The sequence below is a fragment of the Eschscholzia californica genome, unplaced genomic scaffold (assembly GCF_041429995.1).
Source record: "Eschscholzia californica isolate CP2 unplaced genomic scaffold, dmEscCali1.0.p SCAF_2, whole genome shotgun sequence".
Lineage (NCBI taxonomy): Eukaryota > Viridiplantae > Streptophyta > Magnoliopsida > Ranunculales > Papaveraceae > Eschscholzia > Eschscholzia californica.
Window position 1 is genome coordinate 24170664 of NW_028238309.1, and position 21698 is coordinate 24192361.

The 21698-nt window shown below is 36.0% G+C and overlaps 3 long non-coding RNA genes across 5 annotated transcripts; 2 read left to right on the forward strand and 1 right to left on the reverse strand.

The window, feature by feature from the left end:
* Positions 1–10646: 10646 nt before the first annotated feature.
* On the forward strand, positions 10647–11631 carry LOC147557055 (uncharacterized). Its single transcript, XR_015233485.1, has 3 exons — positions 10647–10876; positions 11236–11335; positions 11493–11631. It is a non-coding gene; the product is annotated as an uncharacterized LOC147557055 (long non-coding RNA).
* A 1400-nt stretch (positions 11632–13031) lies between these two features.
* Positions 13032–16051, reverse strand: LOC147557056 (uncharacterized). 3 transcript variants are annotated; one of them, XR_015235151.1, is made up of 4 exons: positions 15822–16051; positions 15363–15462; positions 15131–15205; positions 14083–14192 (listed from the first exon to the last, which is right to left on the reverse strand). It is a non-coding gene; the product is annotated as an uncharacterized LOC147557056 (long non-coding RNA). The 3 variants fall into 3 exon arrangements; XR_015235150.1 differs by lacking the exon at positions 15822–16051 and adding an exon at positions 13032–13106 and having other exon boundaries at positions 13504–15205; positions 15363–15805; XR_015235149.1 differs by lacking the exon at positions 14083–14192 and having other exon boundaries at positions 15067–15205.
* Positions 16052–16883: 832 nt separating this feature from the next.
* LOC147557057 (uncharacterized) lies at positions 16884–17828 on the forward strand. The gene is made up of 3 exons (XR_015233889.1): positions 16884–17119; positions 17256–17366; positions 17764–17828. It is a non-coding gene; the product is annotated as an uncharacterized LOC147557057 (long non-coding RNA).
* Positions 17829–21698: the final 3870 nt, after the last annotated feature.

Below are 21698 nucleotides of genomic sequence, written 5' to 3' on the forward strand. Positions count from 1 at the left end.
CTATAAAAGGCCCCTCACATCATCCTTCAGAGGACACCATCTCTTTACCCCAAAAAAGATCACAAGAAACTCAAAGTTCTCATAACTCGCCCCCAAAAGGATCAATATATATTCATTCTTTTACTGCAAAGAGCACCCTGGCTGGCTTGAGCGTCAGAGCGGTTTTCGAACCATTTGCAGGTTTTCCCCCTCGGGATCAGACGAACAGGAGCAAGGAGCAAGAGCAGGAGCAAGGAACAAGGAGCAGGAGAAGCAGAGAACCAGAGCCGGAAGCAGATTGAACAGCTACAGTCTGTCTTGACTTAACAAAACAATCAACTTAACGGAGGTTGTCATGCATCAACTCCCTGTTTCATGCTGATAGGATGGAAGGCCAATTTTTGACATCAGCATTTGGCGCCAGAAGGAAGGCATCTCTCCAGCAAAACCATCAATTTCGGTAACCCGAATCTTATTTATCAAACTTTTCAGACTAACTAGTTCCCTGAGTCCCTCAGGCAAACATGTCTTCAGGCGAGCACACCCCACGTGGGTCACCACACTGGCTCCGCAACTCAGTCGAGCTCAGGCCGAGCTAGAACAAGCCAAGGATGACTACCTCTAAAGGGATGAGGAGGTGAAACACGTTGAGGAAAGCCTCTGCAAAGCAGAGGTGGCCGGGGAAAGTCGTGGCACCCAAAGAGAAAGAATAAGTAATCAGGAGATACGCGCGGAGACTTTTCTCACCCGGTAATGCATTCTCTTCTGGAAATCTGAATTTACAACCCGGCGACCAGATGCATTTGGAGAACATCCTGGAGGAATACGAAGCAATAGACCCCAACCGACCGTACATCCCTAAAAAGAAGGGGGTTGGCAAAGGATGCACGGACGACCCGACCGTCTGCAATGTGCCCATACATCAGGTAGCAGAGCTAACTCGAGAAAGAGAGAATGAGAGATTGTGGGGGAAAGCAGTAATCCATCAACCCCCTCTCTGCCGAGAGATATTAGAATCTGAGAAGCCGAAGAACTTCAATTGCCCAGCACTAGATCAGTACCAGCATGGAAGACCCGGTGGTGTTCATCAACAACTACACTGCAGTAATGAACTTATACACGACCAATCGGAACATATGGTGCATAGTCTCCTCTACAATCTTAACAGGACCAGCCCAGGCATGGTACCAAGTGCTAGCCCCGGGATCAATCAAATCTTTTGGACAACTCGCCCAGGTCTTCTGTGGCGCCTTCTAAGGAAGCACCACAATCAAGATAAAGACCGACGAGTTGTTCAACGTGGTTCAAGGAAAAAACAAGACCCTAACAATTTATTGCCAGAGATTCTGCAACCTCATGGTGCAGGTCCCCGACCTGGAGCCAAAGGTTGCTTTCGCCGCCCTGTTGAGAGGCCTCAGGCAGGATGATGTCATCAGGGACATCTCTGACAAGGAACTAGATACCCTGGCAGAGCTAATAGAGAGGGTGCAACAATTCATCAGGAAAGAAGAAAACTACCAATGGATGAAGGAGGTGGCCAACATCTCGAATGAAAGTGAACCTATTGATTTTTGGATATAGAGGAATGGAAAGAAGTCCTGACAGAGAATAGGCCGAAGATGAAAGCTCAGTTAGAGGAAATTCAATCAACGAAGAAGATGGAGAAGGAATTGAAACATAGGGTTCGGGGACAAAAACGATCACGGTAATGGTAGTGGTTGGGGAATAGTGAGGCGAGCGTCTTAGACAATAATAGTTTGGATGGGTAAGACGTATTATCTATCATCAGTGGTAACTCTAAGATCATAGGGAAAGACGTTGTGACTGGTACTTACCTACCTAAACCAAACAAGATTGAAGAATAAATCCACTAACAGCAAGATAAGACTCATCCAAAAAATGAGTACTAGGTTAATTGTGACAAGAAAAAGAAGAAATAGGTCAACTATGACAAGAAAAAGAAGAAACTTGATTGGAATAACTTGGGGAGGGAACCAAGGGAGTGTCAAAAAGCCAATATTCAAGAGTACGACGAAAGTTACCTGACATAAAGCCTCAGCAAAAGGAAAAAGACAAGGTTTCTTATGCGTGTAAATAAGGGAAAGCAAAAAACCAGGAAGACGCTTATAAATGTAATGATGAGGACGAATCTCGACGGTCAGATCGACTGCTAAGATTAGGAAACATGGCAAAAAACATGTGGTATTGAGAAGAGTTGTTAAGTTACCAAAAAGATCGTGAAGCACTCCAGTGCTTTCAAAATTAATGCGGCTTCGAAAAGACTATATCGTTCCATTAGAGATATCAAAGGCTTGATTCGGGCAACTCTGAGCTATGACGATCATGATACTTTGCAAACAGAGGACACGACGATAAAGTAGAGCGTAACTCACTACTCGGAATTAAGTAAACATTTTCTCTTTAAAATTAATAATGTGAAATTATGCGACCAACCCTGGAAGGTATGCAACTACAAGTTCTTCTACTCCTTAACGTATCTTCTTTCGGCTAAGTAGTGGGGGGACTTCTGTTGGACAAAATATTTGTCACATTTTACCAAGTCAAGAAGTCAACAAATTGACCAAAATTACAAGTTAGTACACTCACGTCAAAGCCATCAAGGGGGTTTACCTGACAGAACTCTGCCACCAAACCTTGACATGAGAGGGCGGCACGAACATCCTAGACACATTGGGCCTTGCGTTGGCATAGAGGCAAGCAAAAAGGTGAATCTAAACCAACTATGGTAAGAATTCTTGTTTGGTCTCGAAACAGTGGAAGGAGGTGTGTAGAAGTAAAATCGGCACCTTGGGCCTTACTCTGCCTCAAGGTAAGAGGGGAGGTGGTTCTGAGTCAACTTCGTAACCTGGGCTTGCCCTGGCCGGAGGCACAAAGTAAGGAGGTGAGCTAAATTAAGATCAGTTTTTTCGAGCTCAAATCTTCAAAAAAACAATGACGTGGAAGGTCAAACAGAGCCAAAGATACACTTTTCATACACGAACTGTTATATGTCGGAAGATCTGTCAGTGTCAAAAGATTCACACTCGTGGGATATTATCTTCTAAACAACCATACCCACGTTGCAATCATCACAATCAATGCCTTATTACCGCATTATTTCAGTTGTGCTTTGCCTTGGTCTTCCAAAACCAATATAAGCATATCAGGTTTGCCCCAAAAGAATCGAAGGTCATCTTCCAGACTCAAAATCTTTGAATTATTCTTAATTAAAACTGCAAAAATATCCCACTGACATGGGCGTCTGTTGGCCCAAAATAGGTCTATTCCCCAAGTATAGGGATCAAGTAGTAACCCGGCAAAGCCGGGGTCGATCCAAGGATAGGAGGGTAGTTCGGATACCGAAGGGTCTTGTCCGTCGATTTAGTGTTATTAGCTTAACTTAGACAAAACGGAAAAGAAACTAAGATAAAAGTTGGGGTTTTAAATGATTGATTGAGGAGAAACAGTGAAAACAAATAAACTAGCTAAACTATCTAAGTAAAACGGGCGAGAGAGATTCGAGAGAAGAGTCGGAGGAACAAGAGTCGGGAGACGGCAAGAGTTGATTCGGGCAAAAGTTAAGTGAGACGGATACTTCGATCCACAAGATTGACAATGACAAATACTATGTATTTATTTGCATGAAAATGTAATTAACTTCACCCACATTGACAATCCTAGGTGTCATATATAACTCGAAATCTAACATAATGAACTATTTAGATTTCGGAAGATATTCTTTAATAACACAATTCAAAATCAAGAATGTATGATTGACTATCATATAAAACTAATTTCCTACACTATCATTCAAGATCTAAAAGGCATATCTCATCTAATAATTCAATAAAAGCATGAAATATCTAATTATAATACATGAATGACAATAAGGTTATAGAATCAACATGAAATGACAATCAATAGGCATCGACTATCAAACTTACACACACTATCTAATGGATTGAGAATGAACAAGTATGACACTAATAAGCATAATATGTCCAATTAAGTGTAATCGATCAAACGTCACTAAGTATCGATTATCAACTAAGTACACATTATCGAACTTCATGTCAATTAGACGATTAAGATCGAGGCTTCTAGTTTATAAAACTAGACGAAGACAATTAAACTCACATGTAAACAAATAATAAGCCAATCATCACATTCAAATCATGCTTCAAGAGTATCCGAATACGAGAGTTCATGTATCGAAATCCGGGAATCCATAATGATAAATCTACAACTATGTATTGTCCGATTTAATGTGTCAAATACAAGCGATGTTCGACTCTTAAGGTGATGTCTATAAGTACTACGTATATCCGGAAATTATACTTAGTCAAATAAACGTCCTAAATCGGTTAATCCCGAGTCGTCGAAATCGTCTTCTAGTCGCCTAACTATGTGAAATGCATGACAAGACACATGAAATTATGATCAAAACGATAATCGAATCAAATGAACATCAACTCATAATCAAAACATCAAATCATATTAAACATAATCACGAATTCATCACATTTCATCTCATATATTCGATGAAAATGTCCCATCTAAGTCGTTTAATTTAGTCGAGTTAGTTCGTTTCAGGTCTTTATTATAATAAAATGGTTGATTTTCTTGATTAGGTGTGTTTTGTGGAGTTAGGTGTAAAAAATGGTTAAAAACGAGGAAAAGATGCATAAAGGGTATTTTGGTCATCTGGAGTCAAGGACAATCTGGTAATTTGGCCAAGGTCAGTGCGTGGTTGAAAAGTAGAGGTCGAGACGAGTTCGTAGGAGAAAACGGAAGTCAAATCGGAGTCCGGATGGAGAAATAAATCAAGGTCAAAGTTGGGTCAAATACTGTTGACCAGGTGGGATATATTCGGTAGAAATTCGGGCACGCGGGATATAAGAAGACACGTGGCGCGCTCTAGGGACCGGTGTATCCAATTCCCGTATTCACGCTAAGCAGCGAAATGGCCCTTATAGGCCTGATTCAGTATGACGCGCTGTAACTTAACCCGGTAGCCCCACTTCAACGTTTTAATCTTGACCGTTCTTCTCCGCGTGTCCCAGATCGACGGTTGATGCTTCTGTGTAGCCCGTTGCAACTTAACCTCGTGAATCCCGAGCCCATCTTTTAATCTTGGTCGTCCGCTACCGCGTTCTTCAGATCCGACGGCTCCTGTGCATCCCGTGCTTTATTCCATATTCCATGTACCCGAAGCAGTTTAAGCTTCGTGCTCCTGAACGCGTGGCAGCTTCCCGTCACTCCAGATCCGTGTCTTATCGAAATCCGACGGCTCCTGTGTGCGCTGCAACTTTACCCCATGCATCCGGCTATATCCTAGCATCTGAGATCCCAGCCAAACCCTAGCCGCCACTAGTCAACCGGATATTTTAGGGTTTTCTCAATTAAGACCCTGGACTTCCAAAACTAGCCCTCGTTTTTAACCATTTTTACACCTAACTCCACAAAACACACCTAATCAAGAAAATCAACCATTTTATTATAATAAAGACCCGAAACGAACTAACATCCAGGAAAATCACTTTCATGACCCATCAGCGTCAGAGCGATTTTCTCTATTTTTGCAGGGTTTTTTTCTACCTAGTTAAACCGATAAAACAACCAATTCACCGGTAAGGTAAAGAGGATCGACATTTAGGTTAACATCCAGGAAAATCACTTTCCGACATCATCAATATTCATCCTTCAAACTCATGACTTTCAATCCTAAAATAAATACAATCAGATTGAAATACCCCACTTACTATAATCCCCCACAAGGAACTAGAAAAAATTAAATTAAAATATAGTCATATGAACAATTCAATGAAAGATAAGAGACCCTCAATTAAACTAAATCCCTCAAAAGGAACTAGAAAAATTATGGACCAGGTTAGTTACAAAGAAGAATTAGTTAGATATACGTACATGTTAAATATTACTTAGACAGTTGTACAAGCCAATGGAAGATAGATGCCCTTAATACAACAAAAAACAATCGAACATCTGTTGGAAACGAATCTTAATTAAACATTAGTTTGACCGTTGTTTCCTAATTTTGAAGGACCTATACTTATCGAAGCCAGGAGCCCAACGTCTAGTTGGAATCTTCTTTTTGAGCTCTTGAGTTTAGGCATAAAGTTGGTCCAAATATAATTCTGTATGAATGAGTTATTAACAAATTACTTTTAGAAAACGTATTTTAGAGTTAGTCCCACATCTAAGATATAAAACAAGTCTTACTTCCTTATATAAAGTCTTCTCCGTGTTAAGGGCAGATTCTTTGAAAAGATAAGGTGTTTTGCGTGGTTCAGACCACGCAAACTGGCAACCACGCGTGGCATGAGCATTTAGGGCGCTTTAGTGGCGCACTTTGCACCGTTGCGAGAAGCGATTTAAACACTTTTTTTGTCAAACCTAAGATCTAATCCAACTGCGGTTAGATGAGGAGCATATTAGAGAGATCATGCGATCAAGATGCCGGGCACCTCCTAGGATAAAGCTCTTGAGGATCTAACGGTTTGTATTTGGGACGTTGGATCAAGAGAGACCCATTGAGTCTAACGGTCTAGATCGCACCCGATAGCCAACAGTCAAGTCTGATTGTTGCGAAGTATCCATTTTTGTGTAGACACCCTTTCGGAGTGTTGCCAAATACTCATATAAATACAAATCAGAATCCAACAAACAATACATTAATTTTTTTTATTAGCATTCGTAGTTACGAAAGTATTTAGGATCTTAAAAAGTCAGTTCGTCAGTTGTTATTACTACTTATTCAAAGTTCGCACGCTCTCAGAGATTTTACTAATTGTCAACTGAAAGGTACAACCCTTGTATCCGGAGAGACAAACACCAATCATGTTTTGGTACTATTACTCGGGTTTCACTGTCTTAAGGAAAGAGGCAACTCGACTTTCTTTTCCTCATCTCTTATTCTTTTACTATTATTATTTTTAAATAGAAACTAACTTATGTTTGAAAAGTGGATTTAAAAGTCTGTATGTCAAAGAGAAACTTGGTTCAAATAGAAATAAATTTCGGTTGAAAAATCATAATTTCAAACATCAATATGTTTCGTGTTTCTCTAAATTTTGAGAAAGAATTTTTTTAATGATCATCTAGTTTGAATTTACGAGAAACAACAATGTTAAGACTATAAATTATTAGCTTTTTCTAGTTTAAATAGAAAATCATTTTATTGTGTTATTGTTGTAGAAATAGATTAGAAGGGTAGCGGATTCTACTGATTGGTTAGGCCGTTAGAGCATCTCCAATGCAAAATCCGATCTTAGAAATTCGGAGTGCCACATAGGATTTTTTAAGTTTTTCTAAAAAACCATCTTCAATGCAAAACTCAACTAAGATCTCAAAGATGATGTGTCGAGGGTGGAATAGAGATATCTCTAGCTAATTATCTAACTCATCAATATTTGAATTTCAACCAATAGAAATCAAGTCTTCATATATTTCTAAAATAACTAATCAATTTTTCAGTTATTTCCTTTTTGGTCCCCCACTTTATGACCAGCTTCTTTTTTGGTTTTTTCGTAAATTCAAATTATCTCCTTTTGTTAACACCGTCAATTTACTTTAGTGGTTAATTTTTTCTGTTTCTACGATTTCCCTTATTATAAAAGTGTTTTAAATTCAAATTTGGCCCATTTTAAATATGGGTTGATTCAAAAAAAGTTCAACTTATTTAAAAAAATAGGGGGCCAAAGTGAAATTTGTTTAAAAAACATTAAAGACACTTCTCTCACCTCCATCTCATCCCCTTTCTATTCCACGTCATCACTATATCGCCACCTCATCATCTTCTCCGACGATGGTCGACAACTGGTCAAAAAATTTCGGCGAGCATCAAATTTTTTTTTTCTTCTATCTCTCCGTTCTCTCTATTTCCTTTCTCTCTCTCTCTCTAAAGCTCCGCCGGGGGGGGGGGGGGGGGAATTTTGTCGGCTAGTTTTTTTTAAATAAGTTGAAATTTTTTTGGATCACTCCATATTTAAAAGGGGGCCAAATTTGAGTTCAAGAAACCACTTTTATAACAAGGGCAATTATGGAAACAAAAAAAATTAACCACTAAAGTTAATTGACGGCGTTAACAAATGGGGGTCAAATTTAAATTTACGGAAGACAGGAAACCAAAAAGGAAGCTTGTCACAAAGTAAGGGGCCCAAAAAGAAATAACTCTTATTTTTTTTTACAAAAATAACCATACCATGCAAGTGAAAAAACAAGTTTAGAGTTTAGCATTGACATACAAGAATTGAGGATCTCTATTTTCGACACCTAATTAAGAGTGAGAATCTCAACTGAAACTCGACAAATAGGATGAATACAAAATTTTTTTAGAGTACCAATTAAATAAGAGAAAGAGTAGTCCAATTGAGATTTGGTTTTGTGCTCAGAATCAATTGGATATGTACTGTCTGGATTTGGAACTGATAGATAATGGTTCTCATTGGGTCCTGAGATACTTTTTGGCCCCAAATGTTGAACCCCTAACGCCAAATTCTCAACTAACAAGACATAGCATGGACACATCAGAAAGTACTTAGGCAAACATCCAAAATTGCATTAAAAATCATGTTTGATAACATGGAGAACAGAATTGATTGAAGATGCAACCCTGGTAGGCCTAATTCCAACATTTCATGTTACCTGTTGGCTTCATATATTTTGTAATTCCCCATTGATTAAGAGAAAAAGTGCAATCCTACCTGATTCAAAAAATTGTTTTACGTTCACCTCTTCAACTCTAAAATGTCCAAAGTACACTACCGTGACTTTCTCATTTGTCATCATACATGGATAATAGAACAAAACGCAATATTGTCTTTTTAACTTTCCGAAAGGGTGGGTAAAAAACGATAATGCCCATTGTCCTATTCAAAATGATAAGATGGACGGTCAACTAGGGTGTACCTCTATCAGAGTTGTCCTCAATATACGTAACTAGAACGACACCAAAAATTCTTTGATTGACTGATGTGTAGAATCAAATGAGTGAGCTGAAGTTTTATATATGATGATTGTTCAAGAATTGTCGAATTGGTCACTCTATTGAACAAATCCGTTATTATAATGATTTTCTCTGCTTTTACTCATCAAAAAAGAAAAGAACTCAAGAGTAAGAAGCCAAGCAGGTTGGTGAAAGAACGAAGTTAAAGAAACCAAACAACTCTTAATCTTTTAGTTCTTACAATTATAAGTTCATTTGCACTTGAATCAGTCTCTGACATCTTCTTTTTAATCTACCCCCACGTCCGAGAATTACTACCACAGTACCACTTTAGTTTGGAAAATGACACTATGCCCCGCTGCTTTAGTTTTCTTATCAGGGAAAGGGGACTCTGAATTTTAACTTATCTAACAAAGTAGAAATAGTGAATCGAAAAGAACATTTTTTTTGTGAAAAATAGAATCTATATAAAGAACTTAATTTTGGAAAAGGCTATTCAGATTGACTCAGATCAATGAAAATAGAATGACCAGCAAGCTGAGTCATTACGTAGCAAGTGTGAGTCCCTTTTTCACCTTTGGCGTCATAGGACACTTGAGCTCCATTCTTAATAATATCAGTGTTTTCTCATCTTTTGGCAGGTACCTTATTATTAAAGAGAGACTATTATTTGTGCCTTTTTGTAAGCTTTTGGGATCTAGTGGAACTTTTAATCAGACCCACACGAAGTGCTTTTGCTTTTCCTTTTCCCGTTCGTGGTAGATTTTAGTGTTTTTTTTTTTTTTTATGAGTGGGAGATTTGATTGTGATAATACATTTCTTCTGGTCTTTTTATATTCGGGAAGGGGTATGATACGAATGTTGGTCTTTCAAGTAAAAGGGCATGTGTTATTTCTTCAATCAAAATGAGTTTCACATCTTTTAAATTTTTAATAAATTTTGATTCGTAATAAATCAGACTTCAGATTATATTTGATTTGTTTAGTTTGTCTTAATTTAAATGGGAATACATAAAAAGTTACAAAGACGGGTCTCCAAATCCACCTGAAACAACTGTAATTACTTGTACGCAAATATCTGATTAAACTATAGGAACTTTACTAACAGAACAATAAAATGTAAATCCATACTAGGCTGTGCATGCAGCCCACTATAAATGTACCACGGTTATATTAACATAATATGTACTTGGATTATTCTCTTGTATGCATTGGTTATGTCCAAACCTTTGTGTCATTGTGGATTATTTATTCATCAAAGTTTAGATTTAAGAAGAAAACCTAAATTTCATTTGAAAGGGAAGGTCAACCTGACAAAGGAAAATTCAAAGAGAATCGGATCCATGGCACTCTGCCAACCACATGCCTAAGATCACTCATCACTCTATACCCATATTCTAAAGGAAAAAACTGTCACCACATAAACCAGCCATTAGAATATTGACTAATGAAAATAATTAATAATGAGGTTAATTACCAACAAAAATTAGTTAATGGGTATACTATCTATATAATAAAAGAGGAGGGTATCTTTTTAGAATATACCCTCCTCACTTAATGGCTAGGATTTATCCCCACACATTTGTCTTGGACGGTTCAGATTTAATTGGGAAGATGTTTTTTTTCAACCTCACCCACCCCAAACACATTCCCGCCCAAACACACTCTCTCTCATCTTCACTTCACGGTCTCTCCCTCCCTCATCTCTGCCTCTTTCATCTCCCTCAGCATATGATCATCTCATGGTCTCTCTCACCACAACCAGTGCACCATCGATCTCTTTCCATGTCTCTCTTCCTATCTCTCTTTCCATGTACCTCAAATCAATTTAGGGTTTCATAATGGAAATACATGAGAAAATCTTGAAGCAAAAGAAAATCACGGAACCCCTCTCACCTCCCAGTAAATCAATAGAAATACAAAAGACCACCAGGTATCTCTTTCTCTCTGTCGATCTCTTTCCACCTTTCTCTTTGTATCTCTTGCACACACAAAAACTCGATTTAGGGCTTCATATTTTATTATCTAAAACAATTTATGTTTATGGTTAAATTTCTTTTTAGATTTCTGGAAAGAATAACTCGATTTAGGGCTGAAATCTATATAACAAAAGAGTACCCGAAATCAATTTAGGGTTCATATTTTAGGGTTTCATATATATGATCCCATGTTCATTACCTAGAGTACCTGAAATCAATTTAGGGATTCTGATTTTCCTATGATGATTTATTTTCATTCATCATTCTGTTCATTCCTATGCTTTTGGCATTCTTAATTTTATAATTTGATTAGGATTTCAAGGGCAGAACATATACTGATTCAGTATAGTGGATTGAGTCGACACCAGGTATCTCATCCTCTCATGTTCTTTCTCATCATCACCATACACCAGGTATCTCTTTCTCTGTCCGTCTCTCTCTGTGTATCTCACACATACACACACTAAAATTCGACTATAGGGTTTTATATTCTTTCTCATCACTAGACACCATGTATCTATTTTTATATTCTTTATTATCCACAATAAATTTAGGGTTTTGTATTTACAGCCGCAAGATCATATGATTGGTATGTTTTACCAAAAAGGGGTTGAGCATTAGCAAAGGAGAAGAAGTTTTGCTCATGTAAGTGCCCTTCATTTATATGAATTTTGTGAAGTTGTTTCTACTTGATTTTGCTTTGTTTTTGTCTATCTCATTTATCTCTCAAGAATATGTTGCCGAAGATTTTAAGCAAGTTTTTTTGTGGCAGAATCAGTTTTCTACTTCAAAGATTTTTGATGTTTTTGTACTTTGGCTTTTTGATCCTCCATATAGTTTTTCAATCGTAACTAATTAAAGTGGAAGTTTATTTGTGCGTGGTAAGTGTCGAAAATGTCAATCGTCTGTTTCTATAACTTAGTGTTGTCTCATCACTCGCTGTCTCTCTCTCTCTCTCACGCACAGTCCATCTCATGGTTTGAAGAATCATTTTATTTTAGCTTAGCTTGCTGCAAATTTTGTTTACCCAGAGTTTTGCTCCGATTTGTTTTAGTTTTTTATGAATAGTTAAAGCAACTCAATCTATTTTAGTTTACCCTGCTGCAAATTTTGTTGACGGTGTTAGTAAGATGTCATTTGATTCATGTTGATTGACGAGGGTGTAACCCGTGCCCCTAGGGCACGGACAGTATTTTCGAACGATACGCGAGAACTTGTATTTTTGTCTTTCAGATTGAGGTTGTACTGGAGTTTTGAAGCTTCTTTGTTCCACTCCTTGATTTTTTCTCCTTCAGATTTTGAAACTTTAAATGGAACACTTAATCATGCCATGTCCTGCTTTTCTAGCAAAAATAAATCAATTGACAACGACTTCGTTTTGCTCATCCTTATCCTCATAATTGATAACAAATATACGCAAAAAAAAGTATGTTGTTCTATATAAATCCCCGAATAAGATAGAATACTCTAATGGTGACACTCAGCACAACAATCAATAGCAATTCAATTTTAGCATAGAACGTAAAATCAACACATTAGAAAAACTCAATTTAGCGTAACGCAATTCGGTTTTACAAATCCACAAAAACTTAGTAGCACAAAATAATCTCTAATTGAATTCAAAATAAAAGCTACGTTTGAAAATAGTTTTAAAATATTAAGTTCAAACATATAATCCCTGCAAAAAAAATAGTTCAAACATATAACATTCCAAATTAGAAGAAAAAACTCTTTGAATCTCATTTGTCGCTTTTACAACCACAATTAGGCGATCTTCTGGAAGAGGTTCCCTTGACAAACCTTTCTTTATTCCTTCTACCACCAGAGTTGTACAATCTTCACCTTTGTAGATAACTTTGTGAAGATATTTAATTGTTGAACTTCGCTAAGATAAACACTGAACACCAGTGGGTACTTTCGCATGAGGTTGTTTCTTTAATAAATTCATTCAATAATCGCTCGAACAAACCTTAAGTTGAGTTGATGAGTAAAAGAACCCAATCACAAACGCAAAAATCAGTAATTTATCATAAATGCAAGATTTAATAAACTTAGAGTTGTAATGAACGATGAACTCACACTAACTAATTTGACACCAAGTATACTTACAATCAGTTTCACATTTGCAATAGTATGGAGTATTCTCGAAAATGTTACTCACAGGTACATTGGAGCTTTATTTGCCTGTAACAGAAAGTGAATTAACCATTTAGAGAAAAAAATTTAGTGATTGAAAGATAATTTGAAGATGGGTTATCTTCTACTATCTCCTACTACTAAAGCCACTTGTTTTGGCACTAATAACACTAAGATGTATTAGTAGCTCACAAATATAAACATGAACATGAAACAAATGAAGACTAATCAAAAGAAAGAGTAAAGAGTTTAATCTAACAAAACCGATAGATTATCAAGGAAAACCTAAATGACAATCCATCACATCTGTCTCTGCCTTATTGTCGGTGTAAAATTGAGCTAATAGTAGTGCAGACTATACATGTTTCTCCTTTAGGTTGACTTATCAAACAAAACTAAAAGGAAAGTAAACAAATAGTCTAGGTAAAGAGAAGGGTAGACGAACCTTGCAACTGAATTTGAAGAAAACAGCAAGAGGGGAAGGATGATAGCCAATTTGTAAAATTAGGGTTTCGATCAAGGAAGTATTCATTGAGCATTTACAGCACCTAAGGTCCTAAACAAAGTTAAGAAGCTTAGTCATAAATCTCAAATTCTTCTTCATCAATTGAAGAATCTATGAACTCCAAATAAACCTAAATGCATGAAATTATATCAAATTTGATAAGTGGCGTATGAGAAGAGTTACGAACCTGTCCAGTAGAAGCACAACAAAGAACCAAAAGTTGAACTTCATAGAAGTAGGAAAACCCCTAGTTTTCAAGCTTCCAACTTTGGAACCCTAATTAGAAGCTTTAAAATTCCAGCAGAGTCGGATTCATATAAAACTTGGGGGTTTAAGATCGAAACCCTAAATAAATCAATAAACATTCATAATATATACCATATCGAAACCCTAAGTGGTTCGGCTAAGAATTTCAGCAAAGACTATAAGAAACAATGTCTGAGTTATGTTCGGCAGGATAGTTGGCATCGAGTTATTTGTAAGGCAAGAAATAACGAAGTTATCAGAAAAAAATACATAGACTCTCAACCCATTTGAAACAAATAGAGTCCATACAAAGGACAACTTTGACGGACTCAGGAACTTACTTTATCTTCCGTCAATATCGGCAGAAATCTGACTTTATATAACTGACATGATCAAGCAAAAAGAACAAATCTAAATAAGAAGACAAATAACCATTGTCAAACCCTAATATGGAAAAGATAAGAAAGCCTAACATAAATTCCTACCAAAAAGCTAATTTTGTTTCAACTCATAGATAACACAAAATCGATTTGCTATGAAATCCAATCCTATATTCGTTTTTGTGTGAGTATGTGTGAGAGAGTGAGACGAATTGAGAGCAAACCCCTAAAACTCAAAATTACCTTGATTGTATTTTTATCCCTCATGAACCCATTATCACCGTCTATATTTACAGAGAGTTTCGATAATTCAATGCAAAATACACATACAACTTTACCTACTCTAGCGCTCTAAATATTGCCCTAAGCAGAAGAAGAAGAAGACTGAAACAAATTAAAAGTTAAAAGTAAATCAAGGCCCTAACTATTCATCAATCAACATGAATCAAATGACATCTTACTAACACCGTCAACAAAATTTGCAGCAGGGTAAACTAAAATAGATTGAGTTGCTTTAACTATTCATAAAAAACTAAAACAAATCGGAGCAAAACTCTGGGTAAACAAAATTTGCAGCAAGCTACGCTAAAATAAAATGATTCTTCAAACCATGAGATGGACTGTGCGTGAGAGAGAGAGAGAGACAGCGAGTGATGAGACAACACTAAGTTATAGAAACAGACGATTGACATTTTCGACACTTACCACGCACAAATAAACTTCCACTTTAATTGGTTACGATTGAAAAACTATATGGAGGATCAAAAAGCCAAAGTACAAAAACATCAAAAATCTTTGAAGTAGAAAACTGATTCTGCCACAAAAAAACTTGCTTAAAATCTTCGGCAACATATTCTTGAGAGATAAATGAGATAGACAAAAACAAAGCAAAATCAAGTAGAAACAACTTCACAAAATTCATATAAATGAAGGGCACTTACATGAGCAAAACTTCTTCTCCTTTGCTAATGCTCAACCCCTTTTTGGTAAAACATACCAATCATATGATCTTGCGGCTGTAAATACAAAACCCTAAATTTATTGTGGATAATAAAGAATATAAAAATAGATACATGGTGTCTAGTGATGAGAAAGAATATAAAACCCTATAGTCGAATTTTAGTGTGTGTATGTGTGAGATACACAGAGAGAGACGGACAGAGAAAGAGATACCTGGTGTATGGTGATGATGAGAAAGAACATGAGAGGATGAGATACCTGGTGTCGACTCAATCCACTATACTGAATCAGTATATGTTCTGCCCTTGAAATCCTAATCAAATTATAAAATTAAGAATGCCAAAAGCATAGGAATGAACAGAATGATGAATGAAAATAAATCATCATAGGAAAATCAGAATCCCTAAATTGATTTCAGGTACTCTAGGTAATGAACATGGGATCATATATATGAAACCCTAAAATATGAACCCTAAATTGATTTCGGGTACTCTTTTGTTATATAGATTTCAGCCCTAAATCGAGTTATTCTTTCCAGAAATCTAAAAAGAAATTTAACCATAAACATAAATTGTTTTAGATAATAAAATATGAAGCCCTAAATCGAGTTTTTGTGTGTGCAAGAGATACAAAGAGAAAGGTGGAAAGAGATCGACAGAGAGAAAGAGATACCTGGTGGTCTTTTGTATTTCTATTGATTTACTGGGAGGTGAGAGGGGTTCCGTGATTTTCTTTTGCTTCAAGATTTTCTCATGTATTTCCATTATGAAACCCTAAATTGATTTGAGGTACATGGAAAGAGAGATAGGAAGAGAGACATGGAAAGAGATCGATGGTGCACTGGTTGTGGTGAGAGAGACCATGAGATGATCATATGCTGAGGGAGATGAAAGAGGCAGAGATGAGGGAGGGAGAGACCGTGAAGTGAAGATGAGAGAGAGTGTGTTTGGGCGGGAATGTGTTTGGGGTGGGTGAGGTTGAAAAAAAACATCTTCCCAATTAAATCTGAACCGTCCAAGACAAATGTGTGGGGATAAATCCTAGCCATTAAGTGAGGAGGGTATATTCTAAAAAGATACCCTCCTCTTTTATTATATAGATGAATAGTTAGGGCCTTGATTTACTTTTAACTTTTAATTTGTTTCAGTCTTCTTCTTCTTCTGCTTAGGGCAATATTTAGAGCGCTAGAGTAGGTAAAGTTGTATGTGTATTTTGCATTGAATTATCGAAACTCTCTGTAAATATAGACGGTGATAATGGGTTCATGAGGAATAAAAATACAATCAAGGTAATTTTGAGTTTTAGGGGTTTGCTCTCAATTCGTCTCACTCTCTCACACATACTCACACAAAAACGAATATAGGATTGGATTTCATAGCAAATCGATTTTGTGTTATCTATGAGTTGAAACAAAATTAGCTTTTTGGTAGGAATTTATGTTAGGCTTTCTTATCTTTTCCATATTAGGGTTTGACAATGGTTATTTGTCTTCTTATTTAGATTTGTTCTTTTTGCTTGATCATGTCAGTTATATAAAGTCAGATTTCTGCCGATATTGACGGAAGATAAAGTAAGTTCCTGAGTCCGTCAAAGTTGTCCTTTGTATGGACTCTATTTGTTTCAAATGGGTTGAGAGTCTATGTATTTTTTTCTGATAACTTCGTTATTTCTTGCCTTACAAATAACTCGATGCCAACTATCCTGCCGAACATAACTCAGACATTGTTTCTTATAGTCTTTGCTGAAATTCTTAGCCGAACCACTTAGGGTTTCGATATGGTATATATTATGAATGTTTATTGATTTATTTAGGGTTTCGATCTTAAACCCCCAAGTTTTATATGAATCCGACTCTGCTGGAATTTTAAAGCTTCTAATTAGGGTTCCAAAGTTGGAAGCTTGAAAACTAGGGGTTTTCCTACTTCTATGAAGTTCAACTTTTGGTTCTTTGTTGTGCTTCTACTGGACAGGTTCGTAACTCTTCTCATACGCCACTTATCAAATTTGATATAATTTCATGCATTTAGGTTTATTTGGAGTTCATAGATTCTTCAATTGATGAAGAAGAATTTGAGATTTATGACTAAGCTTCTTAACTTTGTTTAGGACCTTAGGTGCTGTAAATGCTCAATGAATACTTCCTTGATCGAAACCCTAATTTTACAAATTGGCTATCATCCTTCCCCTCTTGCTGTTTTCTTCAAATTCAGTTGCAAGGTTCGTCTACCCTTCTCTTTACCTAGACTATTTGTTTACTTTCCTTTTAGTTTTGTTTGATAAGTCAACCTAAAGGAGAAACATGTATAGTCTGCACTACTATTAGCTCAATTTTACACCGACAATAAGGCAGAGACAGATGTGATGGATTGTCATTTAGGTTTTCCTTGATAATCTATCGGTTTTGTTAGATTAAACTCTTTACTCTTTCTTTTGATTAGTCTTCATTTGTTTCATGTTCATGTTTATATTTGTGAGCTACTAATACATCTTAGTGTTATTAGTGCCAAAACAAGTGGCTTTAGTAGTAGGAGATAGTAGAAGATAACCCATCTTCAAATTATCTTTCAATCACTAAATTTTTTTCTCTAAATGGTTAATTCACTTTCTGTTACAGGCAAATAAAGCTCCAATGTACCTGTGAGTAACATTTTCGAGAATACTCCATACTATTGCAAATGTGAAACTGATTGTAAGTATACTTGGTGTCAAATTAGTTAGTGTGAGTTCATCGTTCATTACAACTCTAAGTTTATTAAATCTTGCATTTATGATAAATTACTGATTTTTGCGTTTGTGATTGGGTTCTTTTACTCATCAACTCAACTTAAGGTTTGTTCGAGCGATTATTGAATGAATTTATTAAAGAAACAACCTCATGCGAAAGTACCCACTGGTGTTCAGTGTTTATCTTAGCGAAGTTCAACAATTAAATATCTTCACAAAGTTATCTACAAAGGTGAAGATTGTACAACTCTGGTGGTAGAAGGAATAAAGAAAGGTTTGTCAAGGGAACCTCTTCCAGAAGATCGCCTAATTGTGGTTGTAAAAGCGACAAATGAGATTCAAAGAGTTTTTTCTTCTAATTTGGAATGTTATATGTTTGAACTATTTTTTTTGCAGGGATTATATGTTTGAACTTAATATTTTAAAACTATTTTCAAACGTAGCTTTTATTTTGAATTCAATTAGAGATTATTTTGTGCTACTAAGTTTTTGTGGATTTGTAAAACCGAATTACGTTACGCTAAATTGAGTTTTTCTAATGTGTTGATTTTACGTTCTATGCTAAAATTGAATTGCTATTGATTGTTGTGCTGAGTGTCACCATTAGAGTATTCTATCTTATTCGGGGATTTATATAGAACAACATACTTTTTTTTGCGTATATTTGTTATCAATTATGAGGATAAGGATGAGCAAAACGAAGTCGTTGTCAATTGATTTATTTTTGCTAGAAAAGCAGGACATGGCATGATTAAGTGTTCCATTTAAAGTTTCAAAATCTGAAGGAGAAAAAATCAAGGAGTGGAACAAAGAAGCTTCAAAACTCCAGTACAACCTCAATCTGAAAGACAAAAATACAAGTTCTCGCGTATCGTTCGAAAATACTGTCCGTGCCCTAGGGGCACGGGTTACACTCTCGTCTATATAATAAAAGAGGAGGGTATCTTTTTAGAATATACCCTCCTCACTTAATGGCTAGGATTTATCCCCACGGATTTGTCTTGGACGGTTCAGATTTAATTTGGAAGATGCTTTTTTTTTTTTTCAACCTCACCCACCCAAAACACATTCCCGCCCTAACGCACTCTCTCTCTAGCTCTCTGTCTTTCACTCTTTCCTCTTCACGGTTTCTCCCTCATCTTTCTCGCACAAAAGTTGTGGGTCTCGGCCTCTGCTTCTCTCATCTTCTTCGCGGGTAACCCTTCCTAGAAAGTATCTCTTTCTCTCTCCCTCTCTCTAGGGTTTTTATTTTGTTTTTAGATTTTCAATTAATATAGTACATCATTTAGGGTTTTGATTTTGTTTTTCAGTTTTCAAGTAATATAGTACATCATCTAGGGTTGTGATTTTGTTTTAAGTCTCTATCTAGGGTTTTGATTTTGTTTCAGAAACTTTGAGTTTTGATTTTTATTTTCTTCCTCAGGTGTAGCAGTCCAGGTTTTGTTGATTTTGTTAGTACCAATTAATTCCACAGTTTTCCATTTTGGTTTTCATGTGATTTTTAATATGTGTTATTTGAGTAGCTTTTAGATTGATAATAGTTGTAGTTTATTGCTTAAGAGTAGCTTCTAGATTGATAATAGTTGGCTAAGTCTCTGAAGTCTTACCTTCGAGTTTGTATAAACTAGGGTGTAACCCGTTTATTTGCTGGCTAACACCACTTCCAAATATAGATTTTCGAGATACCGTATGACAGCTTATTCGCTGGCTAACACCACTTCATTGTCTTGCAAGAAAAAAAATAATTCTCATGGTTAAATTGATTTCCGAGAAGAACTTCATATTCCTCCTCATTATTTATATCTTTCTAAATGTTTAGCACCCCTAATTTAATTGAATTTTTGTTTCCTTATTGATGATGAACTTCACTAATTTGACTATGAATCTGATTATGAACATTTGGGTATTTCAACAGTTAGTAAAATAGTATTTACAACTCCAAGATCAGATGATTGATATGTTTTACCAAAAAGGAGTTGAGCACGGGCAAAGGAGAAGAAGTTTTGCTTATGTAAGTGCTTCGACTGATCTTGCTTTGTTTTTGTCTATCTGAGTGGTTATTAACATACTTCATGTTCATAGCACAATTAGGGTTTTGATGATTAATCATTTTTTATATGTATTTGGATTAACTTCAAGTGGTTAGGTTATTTTATCATAGTTGATCCACTGAATTTTATGGTTGAATCTACTTAATGCAACTTCTAAGTATGAAAGGCCATCTTTTTAAATTTTATACGTGAGTGTTTCATTTCGGCCTTACTATAGAATCAAAATTGAACATCTCCCTTAATTGATGGGCATTTTAGTAGTCAACTTAATAAGAAGCTTATTCAACAAATATGTATTGAATGATGAATTCATTTTTTTTTTCTTTTATCTGCTTTTAGGTGTCTTTACAAAGACATCTTCTGTTTAGGTCTCATTCTCTTCACATTTTTGTTCTTTTTTATGTCACTTATTGAAGGAGTGGGTATTTCTCCAATACTGAAAAAATTAACAGGTTGTTCTTTGATATGGGAAAGGTGAGTTCAGTGGCCAATGAGTTCACTTATACAACTCTAATTAATTGGGTATATATTTCGAAGAGGGACTATTGTAAAGATGGTGATATGAGTAAAACCTTCATCCTGTTCGATAGAATGCTTGACAAAGAAGTTGGTTACAAATGTTGTAAAGTATAATTCAGTTATAAGCGATTATGTCGAGTATAGGCTGAAAATTCAGTTATAAGCGATTATGTCGAGTATAGGCTGAAAACCTAACATAAATACCTTCCCGCATAACCTAGACAAAGCCATTATTAACTCTGAGACATGGAACTGAAGTTGTTGCGTTTATCATTTTTGAAGCATTGACAACATTAAAAGCTAACCCTATTTCAAGTTTTGAGTTATCCGAAACAGCCATTTAGTTATTGTAGTAGAGTTGCTGATTATGAGATTTAAGCTAAGGCCATGAAATTTAAAGGATTTTAGCGTAGAAAAATGAAGATATAACGCCATGAAAGAAGCAAGTAGATACTGAATTTAGATGGTTGTGAAATAAAAGAAAATGAAATTGTATGAGGTCCACAAGAACATATCAATGGTATGGCTAAGGGTAATGATATTTGCTATTATGTCTTTGTTTATGGTGTTCTTCTATCAAATCATACAATGGGTGTTTTTTATGGAACTGTTCAATAAATGTTCTGAATGAAATTTAGTTGCTTACACTATACTCGGTTTGTGCATAACTTTTTAATGGTTAAAAACTCTTTGTTGTAGTAGTGGTTCACCTCTTATTTACTAAGCACTTAATATCTATATAATAAAAGAGGAGGGTATCTTTTTAGAATATACCCTCCTCACTTAATGGCTAGGATTTATCCCCACGGATTTGTCTTGGACGGTTCAGATTTAATTTGGAAGATGCTTTTTTTTTTCAACCTCACCCACCCCAAACACATTCCCGCCCTAACGCACTCTCTCTCTAGCTCTCTGTCTTTTACTCTTTCCTCTTCACGGTTTCTCCCTCATCTTTCTCGCACAAAAGTTGTGGGTCTCGGCCTCTGCTTCTCTCATCTTCTTCGCGGGTAACCCTTCCTAGAAAGTATCTCTTTCTCTCTCCCTCTCTCTAGGGTTTTTATTTTGTTTTTAGATTTTCAATTAATATAGTACATCATCTAGGGTTTTGATTTTGTTTTTCAGTTTTCAAGTAATATAGTACATCATCTAGGGTTGTGATTTTGTTTTAAGTCTCTATCTAGGGTTTTGATTTTGTTTCAGAAACTTTGAGTTTTGATTTTTATTTTCTTCCTCAGGTGTAGCAGTCCAGGTTTTG